Source organism: Microtus pennsylvanicus, chromosome 2, assembly GCF_037038515.1.
Source record: "Microtus pennsylvanicus isolate mMicPen1 chromosome 2, mMicPen1.hap1, whole genome shotgun sequence".
Lineage (NCBI taxonomy): Eukaryota > Metazoa > Chordata > Mammalia > Rodentia > Cricetidae > Microtus > Microtus pennsylvanicus.
The window spans coordinates 114319520-114340719 of record NC_134580.1 but is presented as its reverse complement, the minus strand read 5'-3'; the positions used below and the strand labels follow the sequence as shown (position 1 = coordinate 114340719).

Below are 21200 nucleotides of genomic sequence, written 5' to 3'. Positions count from 1 at the left end.
ATTTTGGTCAGAAGGTGAAGACCAACAAAGTGATAGAAACGCATACTAAAATGTCTTGATCCTGGCTCATGAGATCTGAGTGGGGAATTGGCATGGCTACTGGGCTAGAAGTCACTCATATAACATTCTGGCAACAAATATGGTTGCATCCTGCCCATGTCCTATCATTTCAATGAGGTTGAAATCACAACAGGCTAAACAGTTTGTCAGAGAAAATTTCAAGACAGCATAACAAACACTCTGTCGCATGGTGGCTGGTTTCTGTGTTTATTGATACTGATATCAATAATCCAAAACAGAGTGGTATGAAAGATGTGCAGTTTTGTGAAGAAAACAACACAAGGAAATTTAAAATTACACAAACAGTGGCTGGGAAGAAAAGAGCTAAAATTATTTTTTAAAAAAGATTAATGCTATTAAATAGAAACATTGGTCTATCACTGAGAACATAGGAAAGTTGCCTCAAGACCAGGACACCATCCTGGGAAAGTTCCATCTTTGGGAAATGCAAGTTCATTTGAAAGGAGAAAACATATACTGTAAATGCAGTAAATAGATTCCCTAATAGAAGACAGCAGCATAAGGAGTTGTTTTCCTGCAACCAGCCAGTAAGGTGTCCAGAGGTCTCGTCTGCTGTGGTAGAACTGAACCACAATACATCTCAAATTTACAAAAGAACCTTGCAGTATCAGCCACATGATAACTGGACTTTCAGGCATATAAAATATGAGAATTATAGCTTCACAGAGCCTTGTGCCAAGATTCTGGAAAAATATTCAAGCAAGACAATGTGTCCTAGAGTTGCTAAGCCTTGTGCAAAGCGGTGAAATGAAATGTAAGTTACAATGGGGATCTTGAGTATCAGAGATGATAGGACCATGTGATACCTCCTGAGGAAAGTTGCAGTCTTGCAATGGAGCTGGACTAGGGGTTATACGTGCTTCAGGCTGCATAATGGGAGCCGCAGGACTACCAAAGGTTGTTGGAGGCCAAACAGTGCCATCAAATGATCCAGATGTTGGATACAGAGCTTTGGAAAATGGCGTTTTTCTTGCTGTTGTTTTGCTTTGGTTTGATGTTTCCTTGATATACTATTCTTCTCTTTTGGAATAAGAATATTTATTCTGTGCCATTGAACATGGAAAATATGTAGCTTATGTTTTGATTTTATACAGGATCACAATTAAAAGTTTGTCTTGAGTCTGAGAAGAATTTTTGGATTCTTTACCAGTATTAAGGCTGTTAAAGATTATGGGAACTTTTGCAGTTTAACTAAATGTATTTTACTTTATGAAAATGGCCATTAGTTTTTTTTGAGGTCCAGGGATATAAAGTTGTACCTAAAAGTGGTATGTTTATGGAGTGGTCATCATTTAGGTATACTTATTGCTTTTTCAGAAGACCCAAATTTAGCTCCCCAATTCCATTTTAGGTAGCTCATGACTTCTAGCTTCTGTAAATCATGTGAACAGTCACACAAGGCATATAACTATACATACAATTAATTAAAAGTCAAAATAAAATTTAAAGCAGATGATATATTTGGGTGTCAAGTGAGAAGAGGTAAACTTGTGATGATTAATAATCATTACCAAAATGAATATTCAGAAATCTTTAAAATGTACGTCTCGGTCTGTCTTTAAAGGCAGGAAGTTTCAGTGAGTGGGGAAGATCCACCCTGAGTATGCTCTGTTCTGAATAAAGCTAAAAGAGATGAAGTGATATGAAGGCCAGCATTTGTCGCATCCTTTTCTGCTTTCTCACTATGGAAACTGTCATATAGCATTACCTGTCCTGCTGAACTGTACCTCTTCAACCTGTGAGCCAAAACAAACCTTTGCTTCATTAAATTGTTTCTCATCTGGTATTTGGTCACAGCAACAATAAAAGTAGTTCATATACCTTCTATCATGAAAATAGATAAGCAGTTTGATCTAAAGCAGTGTTTCACAACCTTCTAAATGCTATTGCCTTTTAATACAATTCCTCATGTTGTATACCTCCAACCATAAAATTAATTTTATTACTACTTTCCAACTGTAAGTGTCTTACTGTTATGACTGTTAATGTTAATATCTGATAAGGAAGGTATCTAAAATGCTACCCCTGTGAAAGGATGATTTTCCTCCCTGTCTGTTGGTCACTAGTCCACTAGGACAAAGGAGCAGAAGACAGCGAGCTTCGTATGGCCTGTGAACACAATGGGAATAACCTTCCAGGATGCTGGTTCAGTGAGACAGCTCAGCTTTATTCCAGAGTATAGGGGATATATAGGATTGGGGACAGTAGCTGGGGAAATACCTAATTTGCATTAAATGGCACACTCCTATCATAAGGCTCCTAGAACAAGTCTTAGTTACCACCTGTGGAAGCACAGTCCTATGGTAAAGCTCCTGGCACAATGTCTAATTACCATGTAGACAATAGGGGGAAAGCTTCTGCAGGGAACTGTGTCCAGGGTCATACTAGAGATAAGTCAGGCATCTGGGCCTGAAGACAGTCAAAATAAGGTCAGGTAGAAAACAGGGTGCCTTGTGCCATGGGGAAAGAGTCCTCCACATTGCCGAGCTCAGAGTGAGCTGTCATGCCATGGTAGACTGCAACCTCCAATCAGTAGGGCCTTCCAGCAAACTCCCAAAGAGGTCGTGACCCACAGGTTGAGAAACAGTGATTTAAATTTAGCTTAGGGTAGTTAGGAACATTTTGCTAAGCTTCCTACTTGTATGCGATCTCAATTCTGAAGCTCCTACCACACAATAGATGCTGAGAGGAACGTGATTTCCCTTTACCCTGCTTGTGGCTGTCTTAAGTGAATTCACCTAGCTTTTGGTCCTCTGTTGGACAGGGATAAAAGAAAAGAATCTTTTGAACTGGGGATTAAGAAGCACAGATCTGGAAATGGAACAGAAGGATGGTTGAATAAGGAAGGGCTTCTACTTCCAAGGAAGAAACTTTATCCACTGGACTTGTAACACGTTTTGGGGGATAAAGAACAGAATTCTATTTGGCCTTCTAGTTCACATTTCCCTTACTGCAGTATGCCAGCTTGCCAAGAAGTAGACTTGGAATGTGCACTGAAGTGTAGAATGTTCTCCTGCAGCAAGGATAGCTTACGTGGCGAGTTCCAGGTCAATGAGAGTCCCTGTCTTAAGGGGGACAGTGTTACTGATAACAACACATGATGTTATTCTCCTAAGTTTCACAGTTATATGAATTAACACCAACATATACACATACATTAGCCTGAACATACATGAACACACACACATGAGCACACATACACACATGAACACACACAGGAACAAACATACACACATGAACACACACATGAACACACATACACACATGAACACACACACACAGGAACAAACATACACAGTTCCTTAGTGACTTAATACCATAGATGAATGGAAAGGAAATAGAAGCAGACAGAGAGGTTGGAAAGATACAGAGTGCCATCAATTCCCAGGATGTTCTAGAGCTACAGTGGCCCTTCAGAGTTGCACCAAAATGGGCCAAGATGGCCAAGCTTTGATATGGCCACAGCCATCAGTTATTCGATCCAATCTTCCCTGGGAAAGACCAGAACCTGGAACAATTTCCTGGGGCTGAGGCAATCCTTAGAGATGCCGAGTACACACCCCACTCCTAGGGGCTAAGAAACAAGTCTTTCCTGCAATGGGCCTTCTGCATAACACATTAAGCATCTGCCACATCAAATTTACTTATTTCAAAATCCCCTAGGGGGGCCTTGAGAGGCTCCAGTTTCTCTGTGAATTGGTAGACATGAAACACAGGCAGACATTTCAATTTTAAATAAACTTCTCAAACAAGTTTGATGCTCAGAAATTTTGTAACTATTCCTTTATTCTTTCATGCATTTATTCAAATCCACTAAGAAAAGACAATAGTCCGGTACTTTGATATTGGCTTATAGCACATGTCTCCCCATCTCAAAGTACCTTCCTTCGATTCTCATAAAAATTCCCTGAAATAAGCTGAGCTCACATCTGTGTTTGGCAGATAAGCAAAGGAGTGTAGGAGGCATGGATGGCGTGCCCAAGGTCACAAAGCTGCTCAATGTTACTCAGCTTTATCTTGCATATCCCATTCTAAGACCCGCAACCTCTCCTCTCACACACTTGAAATTTATTATGAAATCAGCCATAGTGTTCTTTAAAAAAGATAAATATCCTCACTATCCGTAGAAACGTTCCCAATGTTATGCTAGTGACCTTTTTTATAGAAACAAAAACAAGTGCCTGTCATGGTAATAACGGAGTTTCCACTGTATTCTGATAAGCTTAGATGGCCATGCCGTGCTGACTTTTGATGCAGGCAATAGCTTTTGCTTTAACTCTCAATATCGTACAAGAAACTACTGCAGTCTCATCTGTTTTCTCTGAATAAGCTCTTCCTGAATCTTTATAGGATTGAGTGGTGTTTTCTAGGAAAAGGAGGAAGTATATTAAATTCCCTTCAAAAGGCATTTGGGGCTTTAGGTGGCAGCTGCAAGAATATGCCTTAACCCAGTAGTTCCCACCCTTCCTAATGCTGGGACCCTTTATACAGTTCCACCTGCTGTGGTGACTCTCGACCATAAAATTATTTTCATTGCTACTTCTTAATTGTAATTTTGCTACTGTTATGAATCATAATGTATATATCTGTGTTTTCTGGCCCCTGTGAAAAGATTGCTCTTACCCTCAAAGGTGTTGTGACCCACAGGCTGCGAACTGCTGCCTTAACCAAAAAACAAGGTAAAATGAGTACCGGTTGGGCTTAATGGACAAAGAACCTGGTATTTGGTGTGAGCATGTGGCACCTGCTTCAAAGCTCCGATCACTTCTCTAACTCCCTCTAAATCACTAGATCTATGCAAAGCAGTAGATGCGCTATGCCAGTTCTCCAAAAGAATCTGTGCTGTACTCCACAACGACAGCTTTACTCCACAATCTTTCATCACCTACACATGACCCAGTGACAATGAGAAAGACACTGCAGAAATACAGGGGAAGTTGTACTTTGTCTTCAAATTATCAACAAAGAATTAAGCAACAGTTTGGGAAGGCTTTGGGGCACAGTCTCACACGGTAATGCTGACAATGTTTTTCTTCTGACAGGAAAGTCTGTTATTCATTAGTGTGCTGGGATCACAGTGGGACTGAAGCACATATACTTGTGTATTAGCAACTCTTATGCAAGTCAAAGGTCCTATTGTCTTCGCTGCCTGAGCCCATGCATTCTAAGCTATAATACATAAGCAGCGAATGTTCAGACTTTCTCAAATGCTCTGGGGTGAAGTTTGACCTAAAGCATTCAAAGGGATTTCACACAGATTTTAGAGGCTCCCAGTGAATTCACGGCCTTGAAGGTACATGGATTTCCTTTTGTGCAAGAGCGTAGAGCTCACTGAATTAAATGAAGTAATTTCTTGTTGCTTCAGGTCACCAGCACTTACAACTCTGTTCCTCAGAACTTTAGCTGTCTTTGTTTTTTTTTGTTTTTTATTTATTTATTTATTTATTTAGTATTTCTGCCTCCTCCCCTCAACCGCCTCCCATTTCCCTCCCCCTCCCCCGATCAAGTCACCCTCCCTCATCTGCTCAAAGAGCAATCAGGGTTCCCTGACCTGCAGGAAGCCCAAGGACTGCCCACCTCTATCCAGGTCTCCAAAGGTGAGCATCCAAACTGCCTAGGCTCCCCCAAAGCCAGTACGTGCAGTAGGATCAAAAACCCACTGCGATTGTTCGTGAGTCCTCAGTATTCCTCATTGTCCTCTATGTTCAGCTAGTCCGGATTTATCCCATGCTTTTTCAGACCCATGACTTTAGCTGTCTTTGACCCATAGCGATTTATCATCTCTTCAGTGATTTATAAAATTTATAAAATGACTATTCTTACAAATGAAATTATCTTAGGAATTTAGGTTAATTCCTGAGCCCTTATTTCTGACTTATCAATGTCTATCTTATATTCTGGAACCAAAATGTTTTCACGTTGGCTCTCTTAAGTTAAACGAAACTCTGAGTATTTGAATGTGGAGTTGTCCTTGTATAAGACATCATCCCTCTTCATTTCCCCAGAACTGCCCCTGTATTTCTTCTCTGAACAATTTTATGTGTTTGTAATTGCTCCTTCTTATGCTAGCTACTCCTCGCGTTGCTATTTGATTAATTTATGTTCTTTAGTTATTATATAGAGTTTTCCTAAGCACTTTATGTTCTAGACTTTGTCATGTCTTTCACATTTCACTATTTAGCTACAGACTTATTCTTTTTATCACTTAGAACTGTAAATCTTCGGTGTGTCTGAGAACTAGGCTTTTTTTCATTTTATAGAAATTTATTTATTTAGTTGGGTCATTAGTGTTACACTATTGGGGATTGGTTCTTGGGACTCACTCAAGGTGAGCAAGCACTGTACCACACAGCTGTGACCCAGGCTCATGCATATATTTTTATAACCATCACTATCATCCACCTTCAGGATTTTATAGCACAAATTGAAGTTATATACTATTAAACAATATATATGCTCTTTTACTTTCAGCCTCTGGTAATCTTTAATCTATTTTTTGTCCCTATGAACTTGACTAGGTATCTAGGTATTTCATATGAGTGGACTCATGCAATATTTATGATATTGTATTTTTTCTTTCTTTGTTTAGTAGAATGCTTTCATGGTTAATCATTGCTGTCACTTTTATCATCAGGATCTCATATTTGTTTAGGCCGGAAGACTGCTCCTATGTCCGTAGACAGCACATTTTGTGAATTCATTCATCTCTTCGTGGACACTCAGGTAGTTTCCACTTTTTGCTCCTGCTGCTATGAACACTAAAATGCACATATTTATATCTCTACCTTCAATGTCATGGATACATCACACAAAATAGAATTGCTAGATCCTTGAGTTTAAGTGTTAAGGAAGTGTTCCACTGTTTTCCATTAAAATGATACACCTTTATATTTCCACTGGTATAGGTGGGTCTTCTGATTTCTTTATATTCTTGCCAATTATTCTTAGTTTTTGTTATGTTTAAATAAACAGGGTAATGAATTTTAGTTATATTATATTAGTTTTGAATTTTTGGTTAGTGACCTTGACTGTCATTCTAAATGCTTTTTGATATCTGTATATCTTCTGCGGAAAAATAAAATTTTCTGTCCATTTTTGGATAAGTTGTTTTTATGTTGCTGACTTTTACAGGCTTTATGTAGTCTGGATATGAATATCTTTTTGGATATATGATTTGTGTGTAGTTTCTGCCTGGTCTGTGAGTTGCCTTTTCACCATTGCTTGTCTTCTTTGCATAGAGAATATTCATTTCAACATATTCTAATTTAGTTAAATTTTCTTTTGCTGCTGTTTTTTTTTGGAGGGGTGTCATATTCAATAAATCATTGCTAAGTCCAATTTCATGAAGATTTTATCATGTTTTCTTTAATGATTTCTAGATTTTGCTCATGTGTGTCTTTAAATTCATTTCTATGTATTTGCTATTGGGTCCTACTCCATTGTTTTGCATGTCAGTGATCAGTTTTCCAGCATGATCTGTTGAGAAGGTTGCTCTTTCTCCATCAATAGTCTTGATACTTTTGTTGATCAACATTTGGCACTTGCACAAGAGTTTTTCTGGACTCTATTCCATTTGTCTAGATACTGGTTTTTATGACTTCATAAATCATTTTGATTGCTGGAATTTTGTAAGTCTTGGAGTTAGAAAAAAGTTTTCAAACTTTGTTTTTATTTTTTCTCTAGATTGGTTCTGTTATTCGGGATCCCCTCAAAGTCTGTACAAAATTTGGGATAAGTTTTCTACTCCTTCAAACACATAGTTTTAAAAGATTTTCCTTATGAGATTTTTTCTTACGATTTCCAAAGGACTGGTAGAATGCTTTGGATAGTCCTAACATTGTCTACTGATCCATGTACATAAGATATCTTTGTCTATCTTTATTTTATTTTATTGTTTTACAAGACAGGGTTTCTCTGTGTAGCCTTGGCTCCTGGAACTCTGTAGAGCAGGCTGGACTCAAACTTACAGAGAAATGTCTTCCTCTGTTGCCTAAGTGCTGGGATTAAAGGCATGCATCACCACTACCCAGTATCTTTATATTTCTTGATGACTCTAGACTTAAGTTAATTTCTACGTGCCTTATGTTTCTTAATGCTATTAGGATGCTAGTGGGTTTTTTTTTCTTTTAATTTTCCTTTTAGGTTGCTCTCAGCATACAGAAATCAACTTTTGCTGGTTGCTTTTATATACTGTACATTTTAGAAATTTTATTAATTTTAAGGTTTGTGTGTCTGCACACCCTTCAGTGGTTTCTATATATAAGATATTTTTCTGAAAACAGAGATAAGTTTACTTTCTTTCAATTTTGGATATGCTAATCCTCCTACATGATCATCCACCTCGAATTTGAGTATTATGTGGAATTGAAGTAGTAAAATTAGCATTTTTGTTTCTGTTCTGATTTTAGAGAAAAATGTTCAGCATTTTGGCTGAGCATGCCCTTGTTGTAGGAGATTCAAGCTTTTCTTTGTCCATGTACATCCAGTTGGTGCAGCAACAATTGGAGAAACACTGTTCCTTCTCACTGAATGGCTTCTTTCATTTGTTAGGGGTAAGTTGCTCATGTTTGCCTGACCCTATTTCTGGGTTTTCTATTCTGATATCTAAATATCTAGCTGATTTCTTCACTAAGACAATTGCAAATTTCAATACTGTTTAGATATTTTAAACATTTCTGTACAGTTCAAAATACATTTGAAAATAAACTTGCCTGTGTCATCAAAACTAAATGTGAATACACATAGAAATGTCACTGAAAATGTAACTCCATTTACTGATTAAAATGTGTATTTGGGGTATATTGAGCCTTCTAATACATGAATACAATGTCTATTTATTGTTTTTTTATTTCATTTGTATGTTACAACTTAAGGATTCAAGTCCTATATAATTTTATTAAATCTGGGTCTTAATACTCTGTTTCCTTTGTTATCATGTTTCAAAATTAATTTTCTGAATGCTCATGGTTTATATAGAGAGATACATCTTAGGAGTAAAATATTTTTACTTTCATCATTAAGTTGGAAGCTTGGTGTAGTATTCTAGTAGATGCTTTTTATTAATGAGACATTTCCCCTGTATTCCTAATGTACTCAAATTTTTTATTCATTGACACATATCATTTTTATAAGCTGTTAAGATTTTTGAGTTTGTTAGTATGATTGATAATATTGGTATATATTTATATATTTAGGCAGCCCTGAACTTCTGGTATACATTCATGTACAAATAATGTATAATTCTCTTTCTGCATTGGAAGATTCGGGCTAATATTTTTTTTTTTGGTTCTGGGAATGAAATCTGGGGTATTATGTGTGCTAGACAAGAGCTTCTCCAGTCTTCACTTTACTTTTGGGGGGGCAGTATCCACAAAGACACTCAGCAGCCCAGATAGCTCTTGAATTCATGATTCTCTTGCCTCAGCCTCATAAGCAGCTAGAATCAGAGGCCTGTAAGACCACACTCAGCCCTTCCCCACATCTTTTAGGAGACTTTGCCTGCAGGTTTATAAGATATATTGTTTATAGGCATCTCTCTCACTAACTTTCCTTGGTTTGGTATCAGGCAATTATAACCTCATAAAAATGAGTTGAGACATCAGCTCTCCTTTTGCTTTCTGGGAAAAATTGTGTCAAACTAATTCTTTTTCCAGTTATTGGTGCATTTCTCTGGTAACACTGTCTAAGTTTGGTAACTTCCTTCAGAACAGTTTTTCATTTATGATTATTTTTTAGAGACGTTCCAGGGCTATTTAGGATTGCATTATTAAAATAATATAAGATTATGCTATCATAGAGATTATGCAGTTTATTTTGGCAGTGTGTTTGCTTTCTAATGGTACCAAAAACACAAGCAAACTACATCTCAATAAAATGTTCCCTGACTTTGGAATCCACACAAGTTCACATATGAGAAAGTACATAGAAAGTACTATGCCACAGACTCCATGGGCAGCAATGTGGTTGATGAATGGAAGTTAGGACCATTTGAGCAACTTCAAGCATTGATGAATTTATTGATTTTAGTCATATGAATGGAAAAAATAGAATTTGATAGGCTGATATATATTTTCTTTAGGAGTATCAATGGAGAAAAGTGATCATCCATCTGCTCCATGGTTCTGTTTTTTAAAGATTTATTTTTATTTATGTGTGTGTATTTGTGCCTGTATGTGCACCACATGAGGAAGGCATCAATGAAGCCAGAAGAGGGTGTGGGAGTGGAATCACCTGGTACCCACCCTATTTCAATGCTGGTAACCGAACCGGGTACTTCTGGAAGAGTTACATATGTTCTTAATGGTTGGTTGTGTCATTTCTTTAGCACAAACTCCTAGCATGATTCTGTTTGGCATGGAAGTTACTGCAATGAGAATCCCGTGTGAACAGAAAAGTCATGGGGTGTCTACACTGTCTCAAATTATTGAATAAAACAGTGTACTAAGAGACAAAAGTTCCTGTTTTATAATCTGCTATTCAGTTATAGGATCAGATATCATAACTTGGGGATAGCTGAGAAAGGAGAAGGGTGACTCCCTCCGTTTCAAGACCAAGGTTGGTTTTGTGAATCTCTTTTGGTTTCATGTGGAGATAATATCAATCCTTTCAAAGGCTTGGGGGGGTGGGGATGAGACAGGGAGTAGGGGTGGGGTTGCATCTGGACTACAAGGTATCCTTCCAAGCTTTACCGCAAACATCATTCATCAAAACGGCTTGCGGTCTTTTGCTCCCAAAGGGTTCTGTGCACATAACCAATTGGTCTCCTTAACAAGCCCTGCCTTGACATTACGTCGAGCCACCCAGGTTTTGTCCAGGTCAGGGAAGGAAGGCAGGCAGACAGTCAAGAGACTGGTTCAGGCTGTTAATGACACAACAGGTCAACGGGTCAACTGACCTGGAGTCTCCTAGCTGGGAGTCTCAAAGCGATTGTTAATGGACCCAACAGTCCATCTTCTCTTATGCGCCAAATTCTTAATCACAGTAATCACCTTATGATGTGTCTACAGTGTCTGCCCTACAGAGCTTCCTTCCAGGAAAAGCACAACATCCCCCAGGGACACCTTCACTTGAATTGTTTCCGCCATTCAGAGCAGAAGATAACTCCTTTGGCTCAAGAGACCATTATTGATTAAAGGACACGACCAAACAGAGGTTACAGAGATGTTACTGAATTCTTACACCTCCTGACCTTTCAGAGGGCCAGCTGCGGGCCACCAAATATTTCCTGAGAAGTTATTTCTCTTGCTGAATCTCAGGGCCAGCCAGTTAAATCCGAATCTGCATTTTAATTCATAGGTTCATTAAAGTTTGCGAAGCACAAGACCAGGTAACGGCAAAGAGTCTCCTAGGTAGCGTCCGGATGTAGCACTGCTCTGCAAAAGTCCTACACAAAATTTGGACTAACTGAGATGTGCGGGGAAGGGACGTGCGGGAGCAGCCCGCAGGGGGATGGTATAAGGAAAGTGTGATCCGATTGGCTGCTTTCTCCAGCTCCGGCGTGCAGACACTCCCTCCACACTCCCCTTTTACACCCCCCTCAATTGCTTCAGCTTTCCTACAGCCGGCTGCCCCGAAAACCCGGAGCAGCAGAGTAGTCTCAGCGGACAGTCCTTCTAGGGGCGAAATCAGGCGGCTTGGGCATGCTCAGTTGCTGGGAGAGGTTTGGGAGGAGAGTAGAAAGCTTTGGCTCTGCCCCCACCCCTCCGCTAGCCCCCGCCCCCCTTGCCCCTACCCAGCCGTAGTAGTTCCCCAGCGTGCGCCCGGGGAGAGCAGGAACATGGCGCTCGGAGCGATATAGCAGATGTAGCAGCATCGGAGAAGCAGATGAGGCACCGCGGCTTCGCTACTGACAACCAGCCACCAGGTAGGCAGGCGCACGGGGCAGGTCGGCTTGCATGGGCGCTTGCCAAGATGCGCACGGCTGCTACGCCGGGCATCTGGCTTTGCCTAGAGAGGATGCGAAAGGAGACCTCTATGACAGCACAATTGATTGTGCATCTCCTAGGAGATGCCAAAGGCTAGGGACCCCCTAAGATGGGCAAGGGATCGGGGGTCCGCCCACTCCCCAACCCCCAACACATGCAATATCATCCAGCCTGGGCGCTTCACCGGTCAAATAAAGGATAGTGCTTTTATGCTGGGGTGGAGGGCGGAGAAGATCATCCTGGATGCCAGCTCTAGGAGTCTGCTGGTACCCCGAAAGGCTAGCAAGCCCAGCATCAGTTCTTTGTGTATGTATTCGCGCACGCCCTGCTGATGGTACCACAGTGCCTGCTGCTCCCAGGGAGTGCTGGATGCATTGCCAGGGCAGGGTTCCCATATGGTTTTTGTCTTTTAGCAGGTGTGGACCACAAGATGCAATAGCGGAACCTTTATGGGACTGTGTTTTCCTTTGTTATTTGTCTCTGTCTGTTTGCTTGGTGTGTAGCAATGGAAAGAACTTCTGCAGGAGGGCACCGGTGGGCAGAATGTGGTAGAGAGCCCCACTTCCAAACTGGTTAAAATTGTGTGCAATGCCAATCTCCTAGAGAATGAACTTGAAAAGTCTTGGGACTGTCGGTGTCCAGTTTGGAGCCCAAGTGTGAGCATCCTTTTTGAAACCGTGTGTATCTGTAGCTTTCCATTGGGATAGGGTAGAAGTTAATTTGCCAGCGTTCACATCTCAGTTAAGGGAACCCTAGTCTTGTACAAGGCTATTTGGGGAGGTCTTTTAAATAAAGAAAAAGAGAAGCCAGAAGAAAGTGGCAATGTCAATAGTTGATAACAGCTTGGAAAACTGAATATACCTTGGGGGAAATGGGTACACCTGGTTGCAGGGTCCTGGGTAGTTCACAAAACACAAGTGATCCTCTTGTGGGAATTGATGGCATGTGGCAACTTCGTTAACTTGCGTTCAGATGGACAAGGTACTCCTTGTAGAAGCCCCTCCTGCATCAGCCTTCTTGATGTTGACATTCTACAGCGACAGCTGCAACACCTTACATTTGTATCTGATATGATAAGCGGCATGGCCCACTGGGAGGGAGGGAAGGGAAATTTAAAACATGCCTTTATATCCTCCTTTATCATTTAAGGCTGTGCGTCTGTCAGTGGATATAAAGTTTAGATACTTTCCTCTGCACTTCCATTATTCTCATGATCTCCAAATGGCAAGAATGAATCAGTATCATGATCATGAAACAGGGCTGCAAGAGGGAAGCGCATTCAAGTAAATTAACGCTGCAAATGTTCAACCTGATAACACCTTGACTTTGGATACACGCATGCAAAGCAGAACTTTTAATGAAAGCAGTAGAAATTGATGGCAAGTTCATGGAGAATACTTGTATTAGAATAAACTGTTCTCTGTGGACAAAGATTGTACTCATGTTGCAGGTTCTCATTTAACTAATGAAAGTTTTGATTGGAGGCATTGGAAACCCAAGTTATCAATGCCTCTCCTACATCCTCAGAGTTTGCTACCATGGACAAGTATGAGAGGCAGGTTTTGTGGGATACAGTGTCATCTTGGTGATGAGATAAAGCTAAATTGGTAGTCTGATTCTTCTGTGTTTAGCTTTGTGATTTTGTGTGAGCTGTTTAATTTCTTCATCAGCAATATGGGCTTGTGAATAGCAAAGCTCGTGTATATTTTTAAGTGTGGGCATTACTAACAATATGAAGCACCTAGATATTAGGGCAATCCTTTTTGAAAAGGAAATGTATGTGCTTGGAACCCATACTATATGTGCTATACAAGCCAGATTAAAACACATGCTTTCGCTTAAATGTTTCAAATTGTTTTTATTTCTTAGCATTGACATAACCATTCACCCCAAACTTGGTAGCTTAAAGCAGTAGAAATTTATTGTATTACAGATCTGGGCATTTTGGTTCTAACACTACGGTGTTAGCAGAATGGTCTTCTGGTGTTTTTAAGAGAGGGTTCCTCCTCCCCAACTCAGGATCCTATAGTCTCAGGCATTTCTTACCCCTGAGCACATAATTCTATCTCTAGCTTCATCTCATGTGGCCCTCCTCTCTGTGCCTGTTCCTTGGTCTGTTTTTATATAAGGACAGTGTTCCTGTGGAATTTAGAGCTCACTCTAGTCCTGTCTTAATTTGATTACATCTGCAAACATTTAACTTCCAAATTAGGTGACATGGACAGGTCCTGGGTTGTCATGAATATGGAGGAGACAGGATTTAACTCAGTTTCCTAATATTCCTAATAATATTGACGCCATCGATACTGTGCCAGCAAGTTTCAGAATATAAAGGATGTCATAAGTTTAGAAAACACTTCAAAGTTTATTTAATCCAGAGTTTTGTATTCCCAAGTGTGACAGTGAAGAGCAGGATCATAGATACCTCATTCATGTGTCACTTACATGGAAACTGAAACAAACTGGGACTTAAATCTCCTATAGATGCCCCCAAGTGATTTTAAGTAGTTGTCTCCCTTGACTATACTAATAGGACAATACAGAACAACAAAAAGAACAGTAAAATGAATAAACAAAAAATAAAAATGTTACATAACTTTAAAAATATTTTTAATTTTTAGATATATATTTTATTAGTTCTGTGAGAATATGTTACATGCCTAAATTTTGGTTGTATTCACTCCCCACTCCTCTATCTAAATCCTCCCAGGTTCATCCTCCTTACCCTCCTAAATGTGTGTGTGTGTGTGTATGTATGTGTGTGTGTGTATGTGTGTGTGTATGTGTGTGTGTATGTGTGTGTGTATGTGTGTGTGTATGTGTGTGTGTGTATATATATGTGTGTGTGTATGTGTGTGTGTGTGTGTGTGTATGTGTGTGTGTGTATGTGTGTGTGTGTGTGTATACTGAGTCCAATTTGTGCTGCTTGTATACTCATGGGTGTAGAGCCATCTAGTAGAGTGTGGTCAACCTAGTAAAACAGTTAAGTACATATGTATGTATAAATCTATGTATACATTTGTACATTGTGTGTCTTGTGTGTGGGCATGTGCATGCTATAGCACATGAAAAGACATCTGAGGCCAAATAATCATTTTTTATCCTCCTATCATGGGTGTCTCGAGGATTGAATTTAGGTAGTTAGACCTGTTGGCAAGCATCTTTACCTCCTCAGTTATCTCAACTGTTCATAGCTTGCTTTTTTCTTTTATCTTTTTCTTTCTTTCTTGTGGGTTTGACTTTGATGTTTACTTAGAAAACATTTTTGTTAATTCTTTGAGAGTTTCATACTATTAATTATAATAACTCCTATCCCAACCCCTCCCACATCTAATCCCTATTCAATTCCCATCCCACTTTCGTCCTATTTTCTTTTAAACCCATGGAGTCCAATTTATGCTGCCTCTACATTCTTCAGTGTGTTGCTATCTAATGGAGCGCTTTGGAGCTAGCAGACACTACACCATTTAAGAAAAATACATTCCCTCTTCCAGCAGTTGAGAGTCACTAATATCTCCTTGGGTGGGTGTGGGACTCTGTGCCCATTTCCCCAATTCATGCTGGGATTTTGTCTGGCTTGACCTTTTACAGGTCTGGTTTGTGTTGTCCCAGCTGCTGAAGTTCATAGATGTAGATGTCCTTTAGTGTCTGGAAAAGGATGCTTCCTTGTCATTCACAGGCTCTTTCTGCTCCCACTTCTTCAATGATCACTGAGATTTTGGAGGAAGAGTTAGGATATTTGGTTTGGTTGGGGGGTGGGTAGGAAGACAGAGTAGAGGGAATGTGAGGAGAAATAACTAGTATAAAACATAAGACTTTCTGGAAAATTCACATGAAAACCTATTACTTCCTAAACTTTGAACACACACACACACACACACACACACCAACCCCCCCCCCAAAAAAAAAAAACAAAAACAAAAAAACTGGAGTCACCTTAAAACAGAGCAATAATGCCCTTACTAAGTACCACAGACTAACAAACAAAAAGCCCTGTACCAGGGTCATCTCTATTAGATTTTTTTGACCAGTGATGTCCCACAGATCCCCAAACACCACAGCTTTTTTTCTTATTTTGGTAAATGATTCAGAGCCTATGAAAATGATTTAGGCAGAATATCAGGATTCACTTTTGATGCCTCTGTTTCTTTTGTCATGGGCACCACAGAGTGTCACGTAGTCTTATGCATTTAAACTTGGACATCTTTGTCTAAAGAAGATGCTGCTATCTCTGACACCACTAAGAAACTCCACATCATATTTTCCGCCCCTAGATCATGAATATAACTTTCTAATAAGATGGGCTTCTTGGTTGTCCCCCAATCCATCACAGAGGATAGGACCACATCAGTTCCTTGCATACAATGCTGCACGGACACCTGTTACAGGTTCCAGAACTGCTAGGAATGTACCATACTTGTCCAGCTTCATTATGGATGTCGTACTACTGTCAAAATGATCTGCTGTCAGAAATGTCCAAAACACTTTCCTTTTTGTCTTGCTAGCCCAACCTACTTGACCACTTCCTCATCAACCCAACTCTCTCAATACATTTTGTCTTTAACAATACTTTCTATCCTAATCTGTTACTTATCTCATCTTCATGTCTATAAGCTTTGCCATACTCATTACGTTTGTGTCTTGTATGCAGAAGTTGCTCCATCTGTGTCTGATGAAGGATAGAAGGAAGGAATACTTGGCCTCATAGCATTTTTCTTTGCAAATTTGAATGCATTCTTTTTTCAGAACCTATGCTTTTCTTACAAGTATGAAAAGAGCAATTTAGAACCTCATCATAGCTTCAAAAGAGGAGCCTTCTCGGCTTTAACAAATGCATCTTCTAAGAACTGGTTTTAGGCTTGCTAGCAGTTAACTGGATTAGAGTACTTTTCTGGCAACTGAGACTTTAAAAAAAAACACCAAATTCTGCAAATACATGCTCAGTCTCAGACAACACCAAATTAGATCTTTAATTTTCTAGAAACTAATAAGTAATCATATTATATAATAATAATACAATTAATTACTAAGCTTAGGTTGTGAACCAGGCTTTCTTTAGACCTTTTCAGAACCTTCGCTGGTGCTACCTGATATTTCCAAGAATACAGAACACTATACACATCATGCACACAATGAAGATTTGACAAATCAGTCAGTAAGGATTCTTTTAAGATAAAAAACTTAAACTTAGCAAACAGAGAGAGTTGTTCCCTTTCAGAGGACCATGTGATTGCTGGACCCACCTACACAAGCTTTGTTTTCACTTTTAAATCACCCTGGACTTTAGTGTTGTGATCAATATGAGAGTAAAACTGATTTCTATTTGGGAAAGTTCCTGGAATATTCCAGTCAAATCTTTATTTATGTTTTTGTTGGTTAGTTAGTGTGTCTTATTTAATTCAAGGCATGACTGTATGTCTTATTTAATCTAAAACCATTTGTCTTATTTAATTCAGGGGATGATTCTTTTGGTTGGGAAAGACTGTACAGTACACATGAAGGAAGCCAGCACAGTTCAATGCAAGAATATACTGTGTACTTTTGACTTCTAGAGTAGCTTTAGCATCATATCCTTTAAAAAAATCTTAAAAGTTATTTTATAAAATAATAAAATATCATCTAATTCATATGCTTTAATAAAGTTTTCCATGGTAAGTAGCCAAATCCCAGAATGTGCCTTAATTTTGAGTTACACATGGTACACCCAGAGTTGAATAAATCTTACAATTAGATCATTAGGTTGATTATAAAATTCATCTTCAAAAGTAAAAGTCTACTCCACTTATTGACAAAATATATTGGGGAAAAATGGTATTATTCATGAGACTGTGAGTATATAAATACCTAGAGAAAATATGAATTGTGCATATAGTACATGAGAATAAAAAAATATTTAAACATTTATGCAGAAAGCTATGAAATTTTTCTCAAGATGCATAAAAGTAAGAAAGAGGGACACAGAACACCACACCTCATTCGTGGTCAGAAACACAAATATTATAAAATAGTTTTCGCCCACCATCCACCACCAAATCTATTATATAGTGTTTGCAGAGGGTTTGACAGAATGTAGCAAAAATGTTTCTGAATGAATAAGTACTTTAAAGCCAAAGAGAATGATATCAAAGGAGGGTGTCTAGGGCTGGGGGGTTATGGTAGGTGATGAAGGTAGATAGACACAGAGAGACTAAAGGTAGGTGAAGGTAGATGGAGGTTTTGTGTACTTGCAGATGGTTGAGACTGGCAAATGTGCTTGGAGTTCATGGCTAGTGTAGGGGTGTACATGCAGCATGGATGTAGAGAAAGATGTGGTTTTTCCTCTGTTTAAATAAAATTAAATTTAATGATCAAACCCAAGCATGGTAGCAGTATATTACTATTGAAGAATTTCATAAATGCATCAGTTGGAGAGAACAGACTCATATCAGTTTTAGAAGAAGAAGGAATGGAGAAAGCATAAAAAAATTAGGAGCGTGTGCCAAAAACTTCAAGGAAATAGACTATATCTGAAGAAAACATATCTAGAGACTTACACGACTCTCCAAAGTAAATTACAGCGATATTGAAAAGTATGTAAGGAAGTTGAAAAGCAAAGCTACAGGAAAATGCATAATTAACTTGAGGTGAAAGAGTTCTTAAATATAAAACAACTGGGAAAATCACAAAACAAAAAAGTGATTTGAGTATGTATTGTATGAAAATATATACATTTTAAAAAGAAACTGAAATATACGGAGCAGTAATGGTACCAACCATGATAGTTAATGTGATAACATGCTGAAGAATTATTGAAAATTCTAAACAATCAGCATCATCCTTGTTCTCTAAATATCAAAACAAATAATTCAAAAGGAACACATAAAAAAGACAAGTGGAAATACCTATTTTGTCTTTTTACTATTAATAATAGAAATGCAGATAAAATAAAAGTGAGATGTGTATTAAATATTAAGTGGTAAAAAGTAATAATACTGACAAGGAGGCATTGAAAGACACCCTCAATTGCTCATGGTAGGGCGGCTACACAAAGTCTTATCAGAGATGAATGTGAAAATATCTGGTAAGTGCTTTTTAAAATTCATATTGTTTGAAAGAAACTATCTTTCTTATTATTTTCTGTTTGGCCTTTTGAGAAGGAAGTAGATACCAACAACATTTTAGTCAAAGGTTATTTGTTATAATATATATTAAAAATTAGAAGAACATGCATAACTAAATGGCAGAGGCTGATGGCAGTATTTTCGGTCTTATAGAGAACGGGTTGCTCTGAAGGCTTAAATGTGGTCATTATGAGCATTGTGGACATAGTTGGAAGTGGAGTGCTCAGGCAACTCTACTGCACATAACACACATTATGAATATGTGCCTTGTGACCCTGGAAAACTAGGAACACAGTCAGAAAACAGTGAGCCAGTCTCCAGCAGGTACAAAGGTGGCATTTTTCTTTTTCAATCTCTTTCTGAATTTTTCCAAATCAGAAAACCCACTATTTTGCGAATGTGGTGATGATACACACTCAGGTCGTAATTATTCATGTTACAGAATCCATTGATTATCTGTTGTGTCAGGGACTCAGCCAGGTATATCAGCATGGGCTCTAAGTTTGAATGCAAATGAAAGAAATTATCTAACTCAAAATAAAAGGAATCCATTAGGATGATATCAAAGGTCTAAAAGAATTGGCAGGAGGGCCAGGATGGCTCTGTGAAATTAAAGGATATTTCTTTTTATCCCACATCTAGGACCCAAGTTTGAACCTCTTGACCACTTAGAACCCACGTGATGAATGGAGGAAACCAACTTCACAAGTTGGCCCCTGACCTGCATATACACCAAGACAAATGAAAACCTCCACATGCACAATAAGTACATAGACAAATAAATAGATAAATGTAAATACAATTTAAATAAAAAACCCCGAGTTGCTAAAAATGTAGGAAGTAATTCCCCAAAGTAAATGCACACAGAAAACTGTTTAAAAACAGAGAAGTAGCAAATCAGCTTCAGAGTCTACATAGCTGTATCAAGAACTCTAGAGACCGACTTTAGAGAAGGCTTATTTGCTCCAGACTTGGCCACAGCCCATGGGTGACTATGCTTAATTTTCATTACCCTACTCCATGCCTACTCTACCCCCACTGAACACCAGAGAAGACAGGTGCTCTGACTGGCGGGCTCATTACTGACTTTCTAAAACTGAATCAAACAAAACCAAAGAAGGAAATATGTAGTAATAGGGGCGACGGTGGGGCTGCGTCCCCAACACCCCAAGCCGCCTGCCCGGCTAGCTTATGCCCCGAAATAATTACACGGAAACTGTATTCTTTTAAAGACTGCTTGGCCCTTAGCTCTAGCCCTTACTGGCTAATTCTGATATTCCAATCAACCCATCTCTAACAATCTGTGAGCACCGGTCTTACCGGGAAGATTCTAGCCTAAGTCCATCCTGGGTCGGAGCTTCATAGCGTGCGTCTTCCCTGGAGCAGGTAGCATGGTGTCTCTCCTGCGTCTGCTCCGGAGAGCAGAGCTGCGGAGTCTGACCTCACTTCCTCTTCCTCCCAGCGTTCTGTTCTGTTTACTCCACCCACCTAAAGGTGGGCCTATCCAATGGGCCTAGCAGTTTCTTTATTGCTTAGCCAATGAAATCAACAGATTGCTATATGACACTCCCACATCACTTCCCCTTTTTCTGTTTAAACAAAAAAAGGAAGGCTTTAACCTTAACATAGCAAAATTACATATAACAAAACAGTTATCAAGTAAAAGTTACATCAGAAACATTTATACATATAACAAAATTGACCTTAAATCTCTATCAATGCAAATTATTCATACCTATATCATTTCCCCCTTTAAATGTAAAAGAACATTTATAAATAATATTTTGGGAACATGGGCGCAGTTTTTTCTCTCCAAACTGCTTCCTGCTGAATGGGGGCGTCGTTAATTAGGTCTTTCATGGTATAACCTGTGTGCTAGTTTCATCTCAGTTGGCAGTTGAGCAAAGCAATTTTCTGAAGATGTTCACAGCAACCCTTCAGGAGGATGTGGTCCATCATACCAAATCAGAATAGAAGAAATCCATAGAGTCTCATCCTCTGTGAAAACAAAAGAAGACTCTCTCCAAAGCATCATATCCTTAGACCCAAATTCTGAAGTCATACCCTCATGATATCCGTTCTGGTTCCACTTGGC

The 21200-nt window shown here is 39.1% G+C and overlaps 1 protein-coding gene across 1 annotated transcript in view; it reads left to right on the top strand.

Moving 5' to 3' along the window:
- Positions 1-11652: 11652 nt before the first annotated feature.
- The window catches only part of Pak5 (p21 (RAC1) activated kinase 5), a 244618-nt gene continuing 235070 nt past the window's right edge, over positions 11653-21200 (top strand). Inside the window, exon 1 of the mRNA XM_075962295.1 lies at positions 11653-11944. The gene's annotated coding sequence lies outside the window, so the exon portion shown is untranslated. The remainder of the gene's footprint in view (positions 11945-21200) is intronic.